Genomic DNA, 23,928 nt, shown 5'->3' on the forward strand with positions numbered 1-23,928 from the left:
CAGAACACCTTGAAAATGAATTGAGCTTTACATTTGCTCATTACATTACATGCAGTCTCAGCAAAACCTGTAACGTGACATGTGGTGTGTAATACTCTTATCGTGTTTATATATACTGTGTATAGTAAGTAATATATCATAAAATAGACTGCTGTTATAGTGGGGTTCAAAAGCATTACTGTAAATCCTTGTAAATGATTTAAAATTTATATCTAAGTAGACTGTTATTCTCATGTTATAACATTTGTTGGAAGAGTAGCCTTAACATAATTTTATGCAGACATGGGCGTCCAGAGTCCAGATTGAGTTATAACGTTGCACGTGACATGGTTACATGAGAGTGAAGTCAGTATTGCTATAGGTCAACTTACTCATATTTCACAAATCAATAAATTATCATAATGTTTTATTAGGGTTTCGAGGACCTCTACGTGATGTTATGACTTGTTATCTGGACACACTTCAGCTTGTTGTGGCGAACCCACTTTCAGTCTAAAGATGTTAAAATGAATACTGTTGGATTATATCACTTATTGAATTTAATAAGGAATTCTACAACCTAGTAAGAATAAGCATACTGCCATTATTATTAAACTACCTGACCGCTTTGTTAAGATATTAAAAAACACTTCATTCAAATCAATTCAACACAAGTTTAATGTACTTCTGTGCAATAATGTTGGAATCTGGTTTTAGGCGATTTTTTCGAATTTTAAAATGGCAAATTGTTTTTTGGGTATTTTCGTACTAAACTGTTTCTGATCGTAGTTGCTGGATTTGATCCCAGTCAGCGGGCGGTGCACTCACCCTCCCCCCCCCCCCAAATGGCACGTGGCCCATCGTCGTTTATTTTCATTTGACTCCCTCCCCGCAGTTCTTGGGCAGATTAAGCACTTTTTTCCATCACCCGAAGTGGAAATTATCAAATATTTACAACATCGTTTATAATACGCAACGATGTGCGTCTTATCGGAGCGTCGCATCGTAACCTTACGAGCGAGCAACTTTCCTCGTAAGTTCCTTCGGGTCTTGGGTGAATTACTGAGCGAAGCTTCTTAGGCAATTGAGCATAAATCGAAATCATCCTCGACACCTGGTGACATATTTAGATATTAAATTATACACAGTTAGGTTTGGTTGTTTCAGTTCAATTGACTGAAAAATATCTACTACTCACGTATAAATTTATATTTATTACTTTTCCAAGTAAAGGAGCGCCTTTCAAGGATTGTACATAAATGCGTTGTTTTCAAAACGAATTTCATTTTATACTCTTAATGTACTTTATAAAGTACTGCGTCTGTGTATAGACACGTTATTTTTTACTTGTTCATGGAAGTGTGTCCGACAGATGTTAGAGACAATTCGGCAGAGCACCTGTCCACACGAATGAGGGTACCCTGGACATGGAATTGTTCTTGACTGTCCAGCCACCTCCCTCACGTGTTAACACGGGGACAGTATACGGGCGCTTTGATGGAAGCCCAAAATGTGGTGGATTAGTTGCTGTTGGATCATCTGTTGATACTACAATGGCCTAATGCACTTTACAAGAAAGTAGCCAGGAAAAAAATTGGGGGTCCAGATAACTGATACTTTTTCGTAGTAGACAGAGAGTAAGGCCCCATTTTTTTCCTTTAAAAGTTCGTGAACCGTGTTTTTCAGCAGTACATGTCAGTAATACTGAATAATTTAAATAATAAATAATCGTTTACTAAAAAATTATTAAAAAATTGGGGGGGGGCTCCGGACCCCTTGGACCCCCTCGCTGGCTACGTCCTTGGCACTGTAACAAACTAACTCTAGCCCTGTGTAATGACAGACAGTTGTATTGATTGCCACTGTTTCATGTCGTTACACTTAAGATATTGGGGAGTTCATGCCGTCATATAAGAGGGTTGCCCTAAGTGGTCTAATGTGGCCCACCACTTAAAAGGACACCTGGACCCCACTTCCCGCCCACTTGGACCCGGCTAAGTGTCGTGGTAAAACGTCTTACTAGGTCGGCCTAAGTATAAATAGAATAGCACTGTGAAGCGTCTATTTACAGTTCTATATTTAGATCATTGTCATGTTCCATTTCTAATATTGTTTTATTTGAAATCTACATATTAAAAGAACTGTGTGAGATAAGAACTACAAGTAGCCTAAAAACTATCGTTAAAGTTGGTTGATCAGGTTTCGATCTAATTGCTTTAAAATTCTTGAATTCTTGAGCACTTTAATATTATGTTAAATCAAGTTTTAGGGGTAGTACTCCAATAATCTTTAGTAAATTAAGTGGGTTGGAATGGAAAACAATCGCAGAGTGCCTAAGTTTTACGACCATGATCACTTTAAGACAGTATTCGCTTACAGTTTCGACATTAACGAGTTACTGATTAATCTTGTGTTTTTCTCTAATATATCGTAATACCAGTCCCTGTCGGCGTAAATGGTAGAAATTTGGGTTTTGTATTTGGAGGTCACTCCTAATTATTGAATAAAAAGTGCATTATTACGTATAGAGGTTATGTCTATATTAGGTATGGAGGTTAATCTATATTCTATACAACACTGATGGTGTGAAGAATCTTTAATGGATGGCACATTAATATATTCGTAACACTTTCGAAAATTTAGTACCTTCTACAACCCTAAAACCTTATACGATATAAATAGTTATAAGTACATCAAGACGTTTCGAAAACAGTGCCTTAGTTTGGTTACAGTGGGTTAGAAATTATATTTGTAAATGTATTTGTTTGTAATAATTCGATAATACCTAAGTATACATTTTTATTTTCGCTATGTTTTAGATACTTCCCAACGTTTATGTAACCGTTGTCTTCAAATTATACACAATTTATTAAAGAGAAGTAAAAACAACGTTGGACTTAAAATTAGAGATTTTTTTACTCTACGATGCCTAATGATAAAGCCACTTCTATTAGAATCTGAACAGCCGTCATCTCGAAACCCTTTATTGTTTGAGATTTGTTAGAGTACTCTTCTAAATCATATTATAAATATGATGATCTCTACAACTAGTTTAGTCTGAATATATTAAAATAAGGCAGTTGTCGTGCCTACAACAGAAGTACATGCAATACTTAACATACATTCATATATTTTTCATATTGTGGTTATTTTGGAAACCATGATTCGGCGAAAATGCAACAAATCGCACCAACCATTACGACCTTTCCGTGGTAAATAATGGGTAAATTATGTCTGCATTATCGTAATAAAGTAGCTCTGCCATTATTGAATGTAAAGCTTACTGCTAGTTTCTTGTTAGTACAGTTTCCACTATTAAGAGATACTAAGCTGTAGTGGAATGTGGAATGCTAATTTGATCACGAATATAACTAATGTCACAATGGTCGTACATGGAGTTTAATGATAAATTAGTTGATTATAATTACTTGTTATTGACTGGGTGTATTACATCGACTAAATATGTTGTGTATGTTTCAGGTACGTACCAATACTTATCAACTACAGTACCGCTATTGTATTTGTCGGTAAGTACTCTATATCTATTGAAATATTATTAATCAATCAATGTCTTATGCAGTTTGATTGAAAAATATGGTGAAATCTCCGGCAAATGCTCAAATGCTCGTTAAAATTGACAAGTTTCGTTAGTCCTATACCGCATCATTAAGCGTGTTTTTTCCCTAGAAAGTTATAGTGAATATGTAATAGCTGGGTTCCTTACTGTCTACACACTTGGTTCTAAGACGCTGTTGTTGCTTGGATTTATATAATCGCTCTATATTCTTGTTTAAGTTGTAAATCAGTGAATTAGGTCTATATTTATTCCTGCGTTATGTTTAAATAAAATTGGAAATACTACACAAAACTGATTAGTGATTAATAATGACGTTTTAAGTAAATCGTTCGGTATTTTGTCTGTGCGCATGTAAATATATTTTTTTCCAAGTCATAATCTAAAGCGATTTTTTATTTTATTCCACTTTGAGCGAATAGCGTCCTTGCAGTTATAAAAATATGCATGCATAATAGTTTTTTTGTTGTATTTAGGTTTACGCTTCTGGGCACTGTACAATGGTTACGATTCTCAGAATGTTTTGGTTTGTCCAGTGATTGTACGAGCAGTATGCTTCATACTAAAGTTGTTTTTGCAGTGCAGTGTTGTTCCATTATATTCTAGACACGTAGCATATAGATGTCTAAATGTGATGGTTTACTGGAAAACAAATGGCAAATATATGAAACTGCTGTACGAGTTAACGGTTTACCTGCAGTCAAGCTTCCTCCGTAAAGTCACCTGGCACAGCCACGTCCACAAGTGGACTTGTTACTGCTATAGACAGATCGGGTTGTTGCCACATGTGCTTTGGATTGCTTTGGTCCAGTACGCATTTGTCCCGACACCCGCCGATCTTACGGTAGACAAATCATTTTGCAAGTGTTCTAAGTCAAGAAATAAAAATGGAACACTTTTGGCAATTCGCAAATCTTTATACAAGCCAAATAACAAAACAGATAATCCTGTATTTGTTTATAGGGCAAAATGATCGTTCCAAAAATATTTTGCACAATGTAATAAAATTTTGCATGTGTCATCCTAACCAACATGTTGGTGTATTTACGTGCTTTTGCCACCATGGAGGCCCACGCTGGAAATCTTGAAAATATCAAGTGTTACCCTATATCGAGTCATATAATTTTAAAGCTCTTTATTAGTAGAATATAACAATATAAACCCGATTTCAAAAGGATTATTTATTAAGAAGCTACACCCGCTTAGTTTGTAATTGGATGATGCTATGCTAATAGTTAATCTTCTATATAAGACATTAATGTTGGAGCTATTAATATAACATTATTATTTAATAACTCTGATATTAGTAGATCTTTGAGAATCTTAGAAGCGAGTGTACGTAAAGTTCACAGGACTAACTTTGTTCATAAAGCAATGCTGTACTCGAAAGAGCACAGCAGCATTTGAAAGTATTGAGCATACATAGAGGGCAACATTTGCTCAGGAGGGACGAAGCACCAGATGCTCTAAACATTTTAATGGTTTTCATTGGCCCTGCTGCCCTACTAGTGTCCTCCCCTCTAATATCATCCAATAATGTTGATTGACTTGGTCTAAATTACTTTGATATTTTACTACCTTTTTTATTTTTACTTTGACAGTAGTTCCATTTCTATATTTAGGGAATTTACCTTTTTTACCGTTTAATAAAGTAACATTATTCATGAAGTAGGTTTAAGAAAAGCATTATATATCCAAGGAGGCGTCAGACATATTTGCCTTACAGGTGTAAACGTCTATAGAATTTCCGGTGATAACTTCATCCGTATTGCTGCTATAAAATCAGAAAAAGTAATTTACTGCCGGACTCAGAGCGCAAGAAAGCGGCCACTTCGGCGGTCACTGATTACAGGCTGCACACAACTGGCCGGCCACCTCTTAATCAGCTGATAATAAAGTCGCAATCAGCTGCTAATAACGTCGCAATCAGCTGATCGTAAAGCCGAGAGTTCGCGCCTGGGCAGCCGTTGCGGCCAGAGGTGTCGACATGCGGGTGTAGACTTGCACCTGTTCTGTTCCTTCACGTACACTTTGAACACTTGCTATCCGAAATTTGTGGCCTAGTCCTTACTCTGTCTTGTATGCAGTTCACTATACAGGCTTCCCGTAATGCACCAACCGATAAAAATTCTCAAATGTAATACCTGGATCGATGGTATGGCATCAGTTTAAAACGTTTTTGATGTGTTACAAAACGACAATCACTCTCAAACTCAAGTACTTGAATGGAAATATATTATTTAATTACAGTTTAAATTAAAGATTGGTGAGACAAACCCAACAACATTAAGAAATCTTATTTTCTGCAGCCTTATTATTAGTAGTAGTTAAGGGACTGAGCTAATGCAGGTTTTATCGCCAGTGAATATTTAGGACTGAAGAACGTCCAACACAATAAATGTATATTTTTTTAATTGTGACGAATATTAATAAAAAGGTTTAAACATATATATTAATGTTCCAATATGGCAGCCATTTAAAATTTTGAAAAGGTAAGCTATATATTAGCTATTATACAACTTAAAGAGTATAATTATCAGGTCATTTCAAACAAATATTATTCTTAAAAGTAACTTTATATCTAGTAAATTCTCCAATAATTGCATATAGCATCACGTGATACGGTAAAAGATCTTCGTGGAACTGGAATTGTGATATGAAGAAAGACCCTTTTCCCGATCATACTGTGTCTGGAATGGGGCTTTTATTCTTCGTAATGAGCTAGTTGTTTGCATTCCGAGTCAATTAGTTCTTATAAATTAGCTCTCGATAAATGAAATGTTATTCTATAGTCCCGGTTGTTTGTTTCCTCACTCTGCTGTCAGCTTAGGGACACACAGATGTTCCTCTCCTCCAAACCAGCGGTTTGCGTAATCTTTGTCACTAAGAATGTTGAAGACTCTTGGAGCAATTGGAAAAACTTATAAATATTAATAAATGTAAAGAATATATAACATTTTCCAATTTATTTATTTTGCGTGCGAGGCCTTTCGAAACCCAAGGTTTCCTCATCAGGCGACTCCACAAATAAATATTTACATAATTTTTATTACAATTAAAATACCATATGGCATAAATATGTAAATACAAAGATTTTATAAATATTTGAAAATTTAAAAATAAATAAATTGGAAATGTTATGTATTCTTTACATTTATTAATACTAAGAATGTTTACAGTGAAAAATAATAAAGCTACTTCTTTGTAAAAATATCTTCACGATCATTTGTTAGAAGAAAGTCCGCGTACAGTTTTATATTAGAGTGCATTAGTTTTTCAAAATTCAGTGAACCCACGCTTAAATCAACCGTTTACGTTGCAAACTTAGGGACAAGTAACATATACTACAAAACTAGAAACGCCCAGCACAATATATTTAGAACTCCCAAAGTAAATAAATCTGTTTTTATACAATGTTTTGAATTCACCTGACCGAAATACTTCAGTCAGTTGCCAAGGGAAATTAAATTATGTAGTAAACTAAAAACAATTTGTCTTAACGTAAATAATTTTCTTTTTCAAAATAATAATAAATGGATTTTTGAACTGAAGTATCAACCTAGACTTATGGTTTATATAAAAAATTAAATATCCTGGCCTTTTCCTTTATTTTTTTATTGTTACTCTATATATTATAATATTGCAGACTATAATGTACTTGTAGTTTATTAATTGTTTAGTTGAAATATCATCTGTATACTCGTAAATTAATTTTTTACACCACTGAATGCCGACGTTATTCGATATCTTTCTTAGTAATTTTAATCTAACCTTTCTTAAAAGAAGCACTGAAATATATTATTTTTAGTTGTAATGAAAATATGTGGTACCAATTGGTTTATATTTAATATAATTTTGCTGGAAATTACAGTCGTTATTTTTCGAGTGTTGAGTTTAGCTCCAGTTCACATTCCGCTTGGTGCAGCGAATCTGACACCGTCACAGACTCGACTCCTGTAATCTGAAGTCATTTAGTTTTTAAGACAACCAAAAAGAGTCGCTGACGACGAAGACTTTCAAAACGAACTCCTTGCATCGTTTCGACATCAGAGAAACCTAAACAATAAATAGGTTTGTTCCGGTGTACCCCGCAGCTATCCAGTGTAGTCTAATTGAAGAGGTGTTCTCATTGTCTCATCACTGACGAAGTGAACAATTGAGAATGCTGATGAACATTAAGAACACAATTGAGAACAATAAGAGGAAGTTGAAATGGAACAACTCAACATTCGCATTGAATTAATTATTTACCCTATAGGTAAGTTATGTAGACAAATTTAAATTTATAATATGTTAAGCAAATAATGTTGTGAGCATTTTAATGAAGCGACATGAGAACTTATCACTCAAGGAACATAACCATGTGTCGTCAATAGGCTGGAAAGTTTTATATTACATTTTTATCGGAATTATTTTGGAATATAAGAGTTCTATAGTGTGTTTTACTGAATGGGATGCTAATGCGCAAAATAATCATGATATTATCACCTAGTGTTTTATTGTTAATAACAAATAAAAAATCTTTAACAAGATTTTACTATTGTAAATATTTTGTTTTACAGAAACCTTTATCGATTAACTTACCTAAAAGTTACAAAATTTTAGTGGTCTTTTAATAACAACGTTGATTTTATTACGTTATATTACTCCTGTAAGAAACACAATATTGTTTGATAAATAACTTTGTCATTAATTTTGGAAAAAAACCAAGTCACTTGCATAATAATTTTTAGTTAATTAATGTCAGGTTTTCTTTTATTTTAAATACAATTGAAATTACTCAGTTAAAAGATCATTCTGCAATGTTTCTGTTAATATTTTTAACGTATAACAAGTTTACTTCCTATTTGAGTAAAATAAAAAATATTCAATAGTAACGTAGCCTACTATGATTGGGAATAAACTTCTCTTATATTTGGAAGGTAACGTTAATTGTCCACATTTATAACTTTTCTCCATTAAAATTTCCTATGAATTACTCATACAGTATAACCAAACAAAGCTCAGAGTGATAAAATAATTCAAATGTTGAGTACTTATTGAAAGTAACACGCGGTCGCTTTGTTTCGCATATTTCTCATCAAAAAATGACGCCTCTTGAATTCCTGCAATTACCTTTAAATGAAGACTCCACCTAATTAACAACCAACGTTACCATCAAACTAGGCCAGAAGTGGCTGCAGAATGACCACCACCAAGTCGGGAAACTTTGATTATAACTCAGCTGTCTAACCATAATAAACTTTGTGCACTCCTTTACATATTTCGTAATCGTCTCCAACAAGCTGAAATAAGTAACCAAGCAGCTGCCAATTCTTGCAAGAACGATTCACAGTATTTCATATCGGCTTGGCTTTACTGGCGGCAATCTTGATCGTTTTCTTCATTTAGCCCCATAACAAAAATTTTAAATCTCATGCACTTCTACGACTTTATTTTAGACCTAGAATTATGAGATATGTATCATATTAAACATATAATTATAACTAAACAACGCTTTTTATTTTTTTTAGATATGTTTATACGTCATTCAAAAAGTGTGGAACACATTGTTTTTTTCATAATTTAATAGTGATAAAGTCTAAACTTTACAAGAAAAGCTCAAAAAGCATTTGGTTTTGTACTAATAAAACATTTAACAGGAAACATCTACCATATCTCAACGATAAAAATACGAAAAGCTTACATTACAAATGATTCTTAACATTATTATCTAAAATAAATATTCTTTTATATGACTTTTTTATATTGTTAAAATAACATTTATAATATTAGAGACAATTTTAAGTTTTTTTAGATTAAAATTTTGTGTATTTCATACAACTTTGTAAATAAATTTAGATTTAGTGCAGGTATTTTTAACGTTACCGTCTCTTGAGGTATTTTAACTCGGCCAAGTATATACGGTATTTTGGTTGCTAAATTTGAACTTTTTCTGAGAATGAGAGGATCAAACATGTTTGGAAACTTTCAAAGCGGATTTCTCAATGTGTTCAACATTAATTGACAAAAGAAAACATAGTAATGGAATACAAATGTTTTTATTTACTCGTGAAATTTTCCTTAAGCAAATCGGATGATGTCAATCAAAATAGGCACATTATTAGAGAGCAGGCAAGATAATGTTGAATCTATTTTATGTTGAATATACCACTCTCCATTATTTTACTTAATTCAATATTTTGAATTTGCGTTAATTTTGTAGATCTTAAAGTTGTTCTACGGATTTCCAGTTCGAATTTAATTTGTTTCCTTAACGCTAAAGAATAAGGAAAATCTTACATTCAGATGATTCATAAAATTATTATATAAAATATGTATTTTCTTTTATGTAACTTTTTAATTATTTCTAAAACAACGTTTATAATATTTAGTTTATTTTAAGTTTAATTGAGATTAAAATGTTGTGCATTTGATACAGCTTTGTAAATAAATTTTGTTTTAGTGCAGGTATTTTGATGTTTGATTTTTGTTGATCTCTTGAGGTATTTTACGTCGACCAAGATTATACGGTATTTTACTGAGGAAGAGAGGATCAAACATGTTTGGAAATTTTCAAAGCAGATTTCTCAAAATTCTCAACATGACTTGAGAAAAGAATTTTTTTATTTACTTGTGAAATTTCGCTTATGCAAATTGTATGACGTGAATAAAAATAGACACATTATTAAATATCACGTAAGATAATGTTGATTCTATTTTATATTAAATATACTACTCGCTTTGTGTTTTACGTTATTTAATATTGTACAATTTCGTTATAAAAATTTTTAGAGATTTTCAAGTTGCCTACGGATTTCCCAGTTTGACTGCAATCTGTTACATCAGGTAACAACTGATGTACTATATTATGAGAAATGCCCATTACTTGTGTTGTGTGTGCAAGCGCACCCCCCGCTCCCCCCCCCCACAGTACCTCGCCTCCAGTATAACGAGCGGAGAGACAAGCGCAGCGCAGCAAGGAGAGACGGCGGCGCGATGAAACACTCGCGGAATTGTTTGTTGTTCGCAATTAAACGCGATTATTTATGAGCCGAAAACAGCGTCTCGGAATCTTTCTGTTTTAAATTACAATTTAATATTTATGGTTTATGAGAATAATTAGGCAGAGTAAGTCAGCACTGTAGGAGTTATGGCGGCCGGCCCCCATTCCGCACAATGACTATTACAGGCGTCATCTCCGACTCTTCACTCATAAAAGTCGTCAAACTCATATTTTCGGCTCTTAGAATGCGTTCGTTTCAAAGTTGCCCACTGTTCCTTTCGGCTCGAAGCGGCTTCTTCTCGTCTGCTACCGTTCTTTAAAATGCTCCGAAATTAGATTAATATGATAGCAGTGTGTCTTTAAGGTAGCGCAATTGATTTTTCATTGGGATAGTCGTTGTAAGAAAATTTTGTTCCCAACCTTGGTATTGTTTCTGAAAACAGGAAAAATATACCATTTTTAATTATTCCGTTAGAAGGGGTAGGGATTTTAAGACGAATTTTTGGTCGTCTTGTAATTTAAGGGAAAATAAGAACGGTGGAAGATAACAATATTTTTACATTAGCGTTTTATATTTATACAAACATGTAGTCATTTAAGAAAACATAAAAAACTGCAATTTTCTTCAACTATTCAGAGTGATTCTGATAAAAGTGCGCATTTTTCAGGGTTATAGAGGATGTGAATGTAAACATTATTGTCCAAATACAAATGGCGTCTCAAATGTTTCTTTTGCAAGAAATTTGAGAAATTGTGAAACGCCTCTTCAGGCTGTAGGCAACCCATAGTGGTCCCTTTATTAACCTTATAAACCCGTAAAATGATCATTTATCAGAATTACACTCTGTTTAATTTAATGTAAAAATATAATTTCATGAGTGAATAAGAAACATGTCACTCCCTGAAGGTATAACCAATGTAAATACTGTACAAATTTATCATTATTATATGCTGTTGTTTAAGGTTTAGGAGAGTAACAATATATTGTATACTCATTCGGCCTTCAAGGAAAGCCTCAAAGCTATGAAATACAATTAATATGAATTCTCTCCTTACAAAAATAAAAAACTAAATATTTGTAATATCTTTTTGAATTTTCATACTTCTTAGCGCACTTCTTCAGACGTAACATTGTATAAATATTTACAAATATAAAATTAAACTAACTAGATAATATAAACAAGAAATAATAAAGTTATTCAATAATAAACAGTGAAAAAATACCTCACAGCTGATGTTTTATCAGAAATGCGAAAGAGTAAATTTTTTTGTAAATTAACGATGGTTCAAGCTGAAATTTTTTCAAGAAATTTTTGATTGTATATATAATTTGATTAGCAGTTTCGGTCCTTCTCAAATTAAATCTGTTTATATTTTCGTTGACGTGTAATGCTACATTATACATTAATTTATAACAGTTTTCAATTTTGTCCTGATTGTGTTCCCTGGAATGTACAGCGAGGGGCTTGTCATCTCCATGAACAATCCTGTAACGTTGACTTGTCATTTTAATACGAAGGGGGTTCGAGGTTGGCCTATATATTGTTTATTATAAAAATTATAATTTAGTTGATATATCACAATCAGTACGTGAATCACAATCAATAGTTCCTTTAATTATATACGTTTTCTAGTTTTGTTACTGCTAAGATTTTGAATAGAGGGCATGATTTGTATGATATTTTTTTATAAAGTTTACAGTTAAATTGTTTTCCATGATATTTGTTTTTTAAATGGGTCTCACATAAATGGGACTCACATATTTTGAAGATTTTCTACATGATGATGGTTTTGAAAATATGTAGTTAGTTGTCCAAAGATGAAAAATGTGTTTTATGAAATTTAACATTGTTGCTAAATCTCTCCACTCTACTTCCAGAACTACGCACTAAGATCTTTTGAACCGTCACGATGCAATAAAAATAACCTAGATACAAATCAAAATGTTTAATAAAACTTGTAGAAAATTTTATTCTGAACAAAACTGTGTAAATAAAGTACACAGACAATGCATAGACGTTTGTTTACATGAATTCATATAACAGTACAAATTACAATTAACCTGAAAACATAAATCTAAACCTATTCAACCAACAATAAACTTTCAAAAATTTCCTCCGATTTTAATTTATTTTCCTACTAGTACTAGAACTGCTCTTGTTGCTTTCCGTAGCTCAACAGAACTTTTCATTAACTGCGTAAAAGCTTCGTTTATACGAAGTAGCGCTTCACAAAAATTAACTTTGACCTTTTAAACTTTCTCCTTCATCCATCCTCATATGCAAAAACCCAACTGCGTATAATCTGGTGACGTGGGTTTTTCGAGTATAAAAAAAAACAAAAATCAAACAAAAAAAATGTTTGAGTTCTTCAATGCTGTACCATCTTAGTAATCAGATATTTCTGTTTAAACTATTTGATGGTTACTATGGTTCATAGAATTTTATTCATATAAACACAAAAATCCGATATTTTATAATATGTAGTATTTCAAAATAAAAATATGTCTTATTATTATTCTCATAACTAAGCAATGTTCGTGTCAAATTTAATCTATATCTGTTCTTTTGACTTTTTGTGGCTGAGTATCTAACAACCAAACGACAAAAATCCAAACACCAAACTTCACAAATGTTTCTGTTTATATAATTAATAGGATTCACAGTATGCTATTCAAATTCATTTAATTATTTGTGTTTTATATTAATTACTTACCGTTTAGAAACTTTAATTTACTATGTCTCGTGATGCAGCACGTTAATTCGTGTATGTGTTACTTGATATAAATTAACTTTAATGAAAATTACAAATATTTCTAATTTGTTCCTTCCCGGGTTTTATCTTATAAAATATGTTGGAGCACTGAGATTTTTACGTAAGTGTTGAAACAAATAATATTGTATATGTTTATTTTTAGTTGTAAAATGATACATTTTCTACTGAACGCGTTTCTTCATCTTATGATTTCTCTGTTAAATTAAACATAAAGTGGGAAAGAAGAAAATGTTTTAAAATGCAGCCTGTTCTTTGCAGCATTTACAAAATAGGTCTGTCTACAAGAGTGAGTTTTGTCGTATATTTTATGTCACAATTTATTGCGGTTTTCAGCCATTCTTGTACAAATGTTATTTCTATTCAAGTAACGCCTCGGCTTGAAACTTCTTACGTTTCCCCCTCCCCCTCCCCCGTCAGGATCAGTCGCCATGGTGATCTTGTCCTCCCCTCTTTTGTCGTCTTTCTTCGGTTTAGTTTTTATCGAGATTCTTGTGTTTTAGATGTTGCTTCTCAGTCGCGATTCTCCTTTACTACTATAGTTTGGAGTTTTTTTTCAATAAATAATTTAGATATTAGTGTTATGAACTAAATATAAATCAGGATTACCATTCTATTGTAATATAAATAAACCTTAAGAAGCTCTAAAAGTGATGAGACTGCCAATGGAATTTTTATAGTAATGAAGATTGTGGAAAACGTGTGCTTATGATCATATGTCTAGTTGTATAATTCAGTAATATAAGTATTATTTATTTAAAGGAGTTATATTTATAGAAGATTTATTTGTTTCATCATACTGATAAGTCACAATAAATGTGTATAGTACAAGTTACGCTGAAATAAAACAGCTAAAAAGCTTACCAAGTATATTAATGACCGTTTATAATCAGGAAACATTGATAAGACAACAATTTAGTGCTTACAAATTCTAGTGATTATTTTAATTCAGCTAGATTCCAAAAATATTTATTTGTAACTAGCTAAGTCTAAATACATTTTTTAAATTATTTCGTTTAAATACATTCACGACTGATGAACAGAAAACTTGCTACTTGGGTACAGTTAAACACTCATAGACACTTGGAACAGTCGAAGTAACGCTGTGTTCTGCTTATTTCCTCGCGGTACGGTGTCACGCATTATGTCATGGAGATGTCGAGATTGAAATTATTTTTGGAAATGAGCGAAAGTTTTTTTCTAGTGTAAATTAGTATTGAAAATTTGTATAATTGTCCAAATTCATTCGCTTATAGGCGTTTTAACAAGGGCCTGATGGTGTAAACCTACCAGCGCAACACGCGGTGTAGAGGCCGTTTTCTAGGTTCAAATGGAATGTCCGTCCCCAGGGAATAATATCGTAGCGTAGTTTAGATTCTCCTTGATATCACAGCACAGTGTAAGTACGACAGCATGTGGTACAAGCTGTGCTTTATTTTGCGTATCTTGTGTAGAAGGTGATCTACATTCGATAGGCAGCGTATGTCGGATTCGATATATATACAACTGGATAATTTGCTGTATCTACAGTTGTATTGTTACAGTTAGAAGCTTATCATTGCAAGCCGCAACGCTTGGTTTTAATATTTATTAAGAAATTAAATAATTCTCAAATAATAATTTTAATATTAGTGTTAGCGCAAGAAAATAATCTTTTATACCTATGCGAAGTTTATATATCTCAGGCTTAAGTGCATTAAAAAATAGTTTATTTGCCACAGTCCAGGTTTATAATGGTCTGTCTCGTACTGTACGGGCACAGTTTTAAAAACGAGGCACCTGAGGCTTAGTTCAGATTGTATTCTTTCTACAAAAAAAAAAAAAAAAAAACACACACAATCAGCACAATGTGATTATTTTGCAACAATTTCTGTCATGCCTATGCCTGTACTCGTGTTTCGTGTAAATCCAAATTGTTTACATGATAGTAGGATAAGGTATAAAAGCAACTCACTAAATGTTTCAAAACAATTTACAAATAACACATTTAGTAGAGAAATCGGCCTATAATTGAACAGTAGTTTTGAATTGTACGCTTATACAAAACTGTAGAGCTTTTCAGGATGTCAGGCTATAACTAATCAAATTAAAAAACAAAAAAAAAACAGTAATAGTGTCTTAAAACTGTATAAGCCAGTGCCAAACAAAGTATAGGGGACTTACTATTTTTGAAAAATAACAAATGAATCAATTGAGAAGTATATAGTTTTCTCAAAAATATTTACTGTAAATAATGTTAGTAGAATGAGTGAGCAATAGTGTTTTTGTTTGTGTCAACAATCACAACCCTAGATAAAGACTTGCTGAACCCAAAATGATTTTATAGTTCTTTGAAAAGCCCTTTGTCCTTATCATTTCCTAAAAGATATAAACAAAACTTTTTTGGGGCTGTATGATAACCTAAACCACCAACAAGTTTTATAAATTCTTTTTTACGTGTTGATCTCAACAATAACCATGAATGGAATGAGGAAAGAATAAAATTTACTTTTTTATTTATTTTTTACGCAACCCGCAAAAGATGTAACATTTGAAGGAATGCTATTAGCCAGTAATCGGACGTTTAATCCCCACCACCTACTATAGTAATGTCACTTTACTGGATTGTCGTTGCGTTAAATTGTTGTATTATTGCAAAATAAACTTCAGCATTATTTATGTTTTGTAAGTCTACTATTGCACTGACTGCTGAGTTGCACCATGGGACCGATGCTAACTTACTTTCCTTCTTGTAACGGACAATATATTCGTTAAAACTGCTAAGGCGAATATTGGAAAAAACACGTAATTAGTAAGTAAATATTTGAAATGCAGTACTTTAAGGCAACAGGTCTATTTTAGCTTGCGCCTAGTCATTCAATTTATTTAATTACATAGATAACGATATAGAGCAATGCAATCACGTGTTATATAGAGATACTGTATTTAATTGTTACTAAAAGGTAATGTACGTTTATTGAATTAACTGCTTTTCTTATTATTAGTATTAAAATTCAACAAATGCTAAAAAGCAACGATAACTTAAAATTTTAAGTTCTAATTTTAATTGATATTAAATAAATCACTAGATTTCCAACCCTTTCATTGCTCCACCCACTAACAGAAACATGATGATCTTGTTTCGCTTATTAAATAATTTAGAGGCATTGCGGGATTTAAGTGATTAGTATATGTTTGTCTGGATTCCCTTTAAAATATAAGCTTTAAGTGTTCGATTATTAGTACTAGAAGTCTCAGAAAGATATTGCGGAAATAACATTCTCTCTCTTAGATATTTTATCTCCATAAAATCCTGTAAAAGTTTTAGTAATTTTTGTTGAAGTGGTCTATCTCTAATTATTCGAAAAGTTATGTTTTGAAATATGAAGGATTTTTCCATGCCTGTGTATTGCCTACATCTGCGGGCATAAACATGACATCATTTGTATTTTGGTGGAATATAGTAGACTATGTAAAGGTGTCCGAGATTTTCATAGGTCAGAATGTAAGTGAAACTTGTATACGAATTACTTTTTTTTTAAAAGAAACACAATTATCCAATAATTGTAATATTTGATTTCTTAAAAAGGCCTTCCGACATCCAAGATGCCATCGTCAGGTGTGAATCAAAAAGTTTGAAATAGTATAAATATTTTAAAATTAAAAAACCTGAAAATTAAAAAAAAGCTGAATAAAACTTAATGAAAGATTTGTATAGTTGAAAATATAATAAATATTAATATATGATATATAAAGTTTTTGTCAAAAAGAATTTAGTTCTAATTTAAAGGGAAGGTAAATTTTGAATCAGGCCAAAATAATTTTTTAATATTGTATCTGCATGTTTTTTAATGTATAATGTTTCACAAGCGTCTCAAGTTCGTATTGTTTATACAATGATTTTAATAATGTGACATTTATAAGGCTGTGATTCGTTTCTAATGAGTGTTTGGTTTATTTTTGGATTTGTTCGTATTTATAATATCTTCCTTTAAATATTTTTAATGGTTCTTTTTGTTTCACCAATGTAAATTTTATCACAATCTTCACAGTTAATTTTGTAAATTCCACTTTAGTTTTGTCTAAAATTTTATCTTTTGCATTTTCAAGTAAATTACTTATCTTATGTTGTTTAAGGATGTTTGTGAAAATAGTGTGTGTGTGTGTGTGTGTGTGTGTGTGTGTGTGTGTGTGTGTGTGTGTGTGTGTGTGTGTGTGTGTGTGTGTGTGTGTATTTAGCGATGTAAACGCGTGTATTGATTTATGAAGTTGTTTCTTTAGTAATTGTTAGACTAGTGTTTTATTTTATTCATGTAGATTTTGGTATGTTAGTAGCTTTTTACGTAGTTAATTCTCCTTCACAGTTAGCTAACCTTAACCGATTCGAAGATTAGAATCGTTTGCGTTTGTCTAAAACCTTTTGCTCAGCTATTGTACAGTAGTAGGACAGTAAATGTAGGATTCTATAACATTGTGACGAATTTCTACTAAATTATTTTTTTTAATAATTCCCAAAGGTTTTAACAAGAAGGCGCCCGTTCAAAGTAAATGAAAACTAAATCTCAGTTACTAATATTTTAGAGTAAAGCTAAAAGGGCTTTTAAATTCTCGGGTCATTTACTAGAAACGTTCATTTTACAAGTAGAACTTTTAAGTTTTTCAAATGACAACCGCACACCATTTTAGGAGTATTAGATTTCATTGAAGCTGTACAAGTCAATACTTTTACAGACATCATTTCTTACTGGTCAGATACAAAACCTGGCATGGTTGTACGTAATGTAATCTCAATCCAAACCAATTCAATTAAAAGTTCAATATTGTGATCGAATGTAAACGTAACGCATTATTGTTATTATTTTAAACGCATTTTACGATAATTTCATAATATAGATTGTTAACGTAAATGATATAAAATGGTGAACTTTTATAATCACACGGCGTTTTCATTAGTTATGAATCCATACAGAGCAAATTGAAGTGTACTATGAAACTACACGATGTTAAAATACTTAGGTGTTAAATATTTAAAATCTCTTACGATTTAAAATATTTAAAGGATATATGATGGATGGAGATGTAAAATGATTAAGTATTATATTAACCTGCCTACCATTAAAGAGTTGGCATACAATCAGCGTCTTATAGCATTCAACGCTAATAATACATCTCCAGTTTTATATTTCAGATTTCAGCCGCACATAAATCTACCTTTCTCCTGACTGTTTCGAATTTTGCCTCCACATGTTATTTTTATGTTTTACTTACATAATGTAAATCAATGTTATTAGTCAGTCTATAAATTCCAATTCTTGCAGTCGTTTGGTTTCATTGAGTTATAAAACCACATTTATGGAAGCTAACCCAGCATTAACTTCAGTTAGATTTACTTATCTACATTTTTAACCTAACAGTGGTAACAAACCGGAGAATCTCCATGATATTAATTACTTTTAGAATAATGTAAAACACTTGTGTCAATACTAACTCATATTTAAAATTGGAATGGACCCTAGGGAACGCCTTTCAGGCCTCCATTAAGATATTTTGTAATAAACACTAGTCGCGGTCGGATATGTATTATCAGTTAAGGGAAATCCCAGTGTGATGATGATAAAACGATGTATTCAGTCGACTGTCTTTGGAAAATAATGTCGAAATTTATCGTTTTGTCCACTTCTATAATGTCAAGGAGCTTGACTGATGTTATTTGAGTCAAAGGCATATACAGAAATTTTGAAAAGTACCTTTAAGCGTTTGTAAGCCAATTTCTCAAAATATTTGGGAAAGCAGGAAGAATGTTTCTAGGTCTCAAACCCAGACGTCGATTTAAAGGTCAGTGTTTCTCGGATACGAAGAACAACATAATATTTACCTATTGCAGAAGATAAAGATGTTATTAAAGAAATATGGAAAATGGAATTTAAGGGACATACTCTAGTTACCTATTGGATTCAATTACATTGCCGGTAATTATTCTCGCTATTGTTCTGATTATATCTTTAGTTACAAATGAAAATTGCTATTAATTCCCAAGTAGAGTCTGATCGAATATAATACTTTTAGATTGCATCAAATTACAAGTAGATACAATTAAAATTGAAAAATTATTAATTTCAAATGGTTTCAATTAATTAAATAAATGATGTGTTGTTATTTAAAGAAGATATTCATTAGGAAATTAAAATTAAATACAGTTTTTCAATAAAGCATCTCCTGTTACGCAGTATTTTTATAATTGCCTAATCATTAAGTAACTTGTTAAGTTACATTTCACCAAATTACATATACCTTAATGGCATGTGAGGAAACTTATTGTTACATAAGAGGCAGGTTTGGGAATAGGCGAGTCAAAAATATTAATATTGATGGTACATAATGCGGGCCTAATATTAAATACATTGGATATCTAATCAAAACGTTTTTATTATTAAAAATATAGTGTCGTAAAATATAGCGTAAATTAATAATAATTTATTTTTCGTATTCATTGTATTTTTTTAACAAAATATTCAATTTTTCATATTTTGGAGGCTTGGATTTGGAAATATTTAAATAAAATTGTGACTAGCAACGAACTGATTGATAAAAATGTGCAGAGACTACCTCTATAATAATGTCATGTACGAGTAAAATATTAGTACTAGAAAGTGGTTTGCGGCTGGAGTTTACATTGCTATTTTCAAAACCCTTCAGTCAATCCGTGATTCTTAGTAGTAAGAAATGCAAATGCAAATAACCAAGTGTAGGAAGCTCGGAAAATAAGGCCCCTACAAAATCTCCGTGGGATTTTGTTTTCAAAACTTAATGAACACTTCCGTTCTAAATGGTAAAACGTATGTTTTTTATTAATGTATTATAAAGCAAACTCAATAAAGCAACATTGATTTTATCCACTTAAGATGCTGTGATCGGCTTATGTTAGGTTACATATAATACTTTCAGCCCTTAAACTCGTACGTGCCCGTATCCGTTCATTGTTGGAGCAGCAGACAACTCCAGAAAGTAACCGGTGCCATATATGTGCTTAGAAAATCTTTTCGGGAAACGGAAAATTAGAAAATGGTACATCGCTTGAAGACGAAGTATTTTACTACGCTAAAAAGTAGAAATTTTGTAACCAGGCCTTAGCTAAAGATAATATTATAATTTTCTTTCATTATGTTTTTTAATTGATATATTTTTAGTGAATCACTACTTAACCAAGAACATATTTTACCATGGTTACTTAAAGTTTCAATACACGAATGTAAAAAATTGATTAGAATTAGATTGTTTAGAATCCACCAAATGTACAAGGTAAGCCTCTTTTTTCATTTTCTTCTTTTAATACAACATCATTTTTCTTTCCTCGAAATTGTACTTGCCTTTTTTATTGGCAGTGCTCAATATTACCGCATTCCGTTGATCTAATCGCACAAAATATTGCAGAATGTTACTTTCCTCTCTGGAGTTGTTATAATTAGGTTAAGAAAATGTTCAGAAGTTTTTGTTACAATTCCCCTTTCGATCCCAACGTCCTATTTTTAGGACGTCCCATGAAATCGCGTACGATCCCAACGTCCTATTTTTAGGACGTCACGTGAAATTGCGTATGATCCCAACGTCCTATTTTTAGGACGTCCAGTAAAAATATTTTTTTAAATAGATTTTAAAAGAAAAAACCTTTGTTCCATATATCAAAATATTTGTAAAGAACCGTTTTACAAAGTTATAGTATTTATCGGAACTTTTAATTTAGTATGTCGATGCTATTTTAGTAGGCTGTGACTGCTCAGAGCAGCAGCGCGCCAAACGTCTCAGTTCAGTCAAGCTGGGGAGCAACAAAAATCAAAGAAAAGAGGAAACAAAGTATACATTACAAGTAAACCTAAGATTATTAGGGATTTTAATTGTTACATGGGTGGTGTAGATGGCCATGACCAGATGTTACACCAGTATATGGGAGACCGTAAGTCAACCAAGTTTTGGAAAAAGATCACTTTTAATCTTTTATCTAGGATGATTTTAAATATATTCATTTTGTACAAAAGTAATACAACCCACACCCATATCTAGACTTAAGTTTACTGTGACCTTGGTTGATAACTTAGCACGTGAATGGTTTGACATAAAAGAACAAAGACCCCCTAGACCAGATTTTGGCTTTGGTGGTGACGAAGAAAAGCAAGGTGGAGGTAAAAAATTTTTTGAAAAACTGCCAAATAATATGCAAAGAAACTGTTGTGAATGTAGTGCAGCAAGTACCAAAGGTGGTGGCAAAAGAAAAAAAGTCATTGTACATTTGTTCTAAGTGTAAGAAAGGTTTACATACCAAGTGCTTTCCTATTCACAAGTGTTAGTACAAATTCTACGCGGTCCCTTTTTATTATTTTTATTATTCAATATCTTTTGTTTAACTATAATAAAACTTTGTAATTTAATTATTCTAAACTTTTATATTATTACAAGAATTTAGATTTAGATAAAAACCCATTTGGATATTCATAACTAAATGATAGGACAAATATATCGCAGAAAAACATTTTTGGCACTATTTGACATTTAAAAAAAATATATTTTTTGTGCAGTTATTTGTGGTTCAAATGCAATAAAACTTTGTATTTTTATTAACTATAAAGTTTTGTTATAAAATATAATTTTGGATTTTGGGTACATATTTTTTTGGATACTGGCAACTACAGGATAACACAAATTTTTGAAAAAGTTTGTTTGGTAAGTAACATTTTTTCCAAAAAAAATGTTTCTGCATATGTATATATATATATATTGATTAATGCATGTGTGATAGAGAGTAATGTAAGAGTTAATTTTAAAAAAGATTTATAAAATTCCATCTATAAATCAAACTTTTATGCAGTTTTTAGTAAAGTCTTACATTTTCACAAAACGAGGCCTGGGACTGGGGCAGATGCACCAGTGCTAGGCGCCGGGACTCAGGCAGATACAGCGCGAAAAATGCCTGGGATCGAAAGGGTTTAAGAAAATGTTCAGAAGTTTTTGTTACAATTCGTGATCTCGGATATCGAAATAACAGTACAAGGAAACAAAACATTGCAAAGGCATAAACTCACAGTTATATTGCATTATTAATGGGTGTAGTTTATTTTTTATTGTAAAATGTTTAAAATTTTTTATGTCACTGACGCGTCAGCCTTTGCTTCTTCTCTCTCCCCCCCCCCATAATTATACACAAAAGACAAATTTAGTTTTGCTGGAAATATCTGGGGTACCATGAGTTGGACAATTAGGCCTACGTCGTAAAATATGTTTATGACTGTGTCCGGCCGTCTGTGTTCACTGTTCAAAATCTCGTTTATGGCCACACTTTGTAAAATGTGGGTGTTAGATGTAGTTTTACAAGTACTTTTAGTTTATTTAATTTGTTTTTAAACAACTCTTAAACAGTTTTTATTAATGGTTTATAATAGACAACTCATTATATACCTTAAAAGGCAAACCGTATCTCGTATAGCATGATACGATTTCGGCAAAATTTGACATTTTGGGTTACTTTAGTGAACAAATGAAACGGGGTTTTTATTTTAATATGCAGAAATCAGTACGGTGTGTGAAATAGACTTATTTTCCATGAGAACACTTACGACTTCCGGATAAATATTCAACAATACCAGCGTGTTAAATACTTAAAAACAGTTTGGAAAATAAATTGTCAATAACATTGTGTTTATGATTTTGTAAGATTATTTTGCATTATGGGTTGAAATGAAGCTGAAACCTTTTACATTATTAGACTTCGCCATTTGAAAACAAAATGGTTAGATGTGAATTGGATGTTGGTGGACAGTGGTCGGTTTATTTTCTTCCCTGACATGAGGGTTAATTACGAAGTTGTGGAGCTACCAGTAATTGAGACATAACCAACAAACGTGACACACAATGTTCGTTATCTGTGGGTTGGTGTAGTTCGGAAAAGGATCAAACATTAAAGTGAATCATGAAAGATTAGTGAAAATAATGTTTGAGTTACTTCCCCAAAAAATATTTTTAATGATAGTCAATGAACATACGAGTAAATGTTGATTTCAATAGCTATTGCTATTTAATCCCAACTCCAGTCTGCAGCTACCAGTGTTAGTAGGCTATTTTTTGAACATCCAAAAACACGAATAGTACCTATTCAAATCGATTAGCTTGTAAGCTATCAGAACCATGTAAGAAACAGGTTTTTAAAACGTTACATAATAAAAGCGGCGACTCCCCCTGCACTTTCATAATTAGTTGTGGTTCATCCCTTCGGTACCAAGTAGAAAGGGGGTGTGATTCTACTATCGTATAATTACTAGTGGACGTAAGCCAGAATTCAGAGCTTATATACCGTTAAAATAGTCCTTAACCAAATTAATGTCATCTGAACTCATTGTGCTAGGTGTATTCTGAGGCGTTCATTATTTTCGAACCACATGAAGTCTTGCCAGGTTATACATACTGTTATAAAGGTGTCAGATATACAAATGTGCTACGATGTGGAGTAATTTGTATAACAGTTACAAATACGGTTTCATAGGGAAATTATTGCAATGTCTCTATCTCAGAATAAGTAGGCTTAATTACTTCTGAGATTAAAAGTTTTAAATAGCCAATACCGTAATGAAATTGTTTTAATAATTAAATAAAA

The 23,928-nt window shown here is 32.0% G+C and overlaps 1 protein-coding gene across 1 annotated transcript in view; it reads left to right on the forward strand.

The window, feature by feature from the left end:
• LOC124357822 (neurobeachin-like) overlaps positions 1-23,928 on the forward strand; it is a 628,187-nt gene that overhangs the window by 501,281 nt on the left and 102,978 nt on the right.

This window comes from Homalodisca vitripennis, chromosome 3, assembly GCF_021130785.1.
Source record: "Homalodisca vitripennis isolate AUS2020 chromosome 3, UT_GWSS_2.1, whole genome shotgun sequence".
NCBI lineage: Eukaryota > Metazoa > Arthropoda > Insecta > Hemiptera > Cicadellidae > Homalodisca > Homalodisca vitripennis.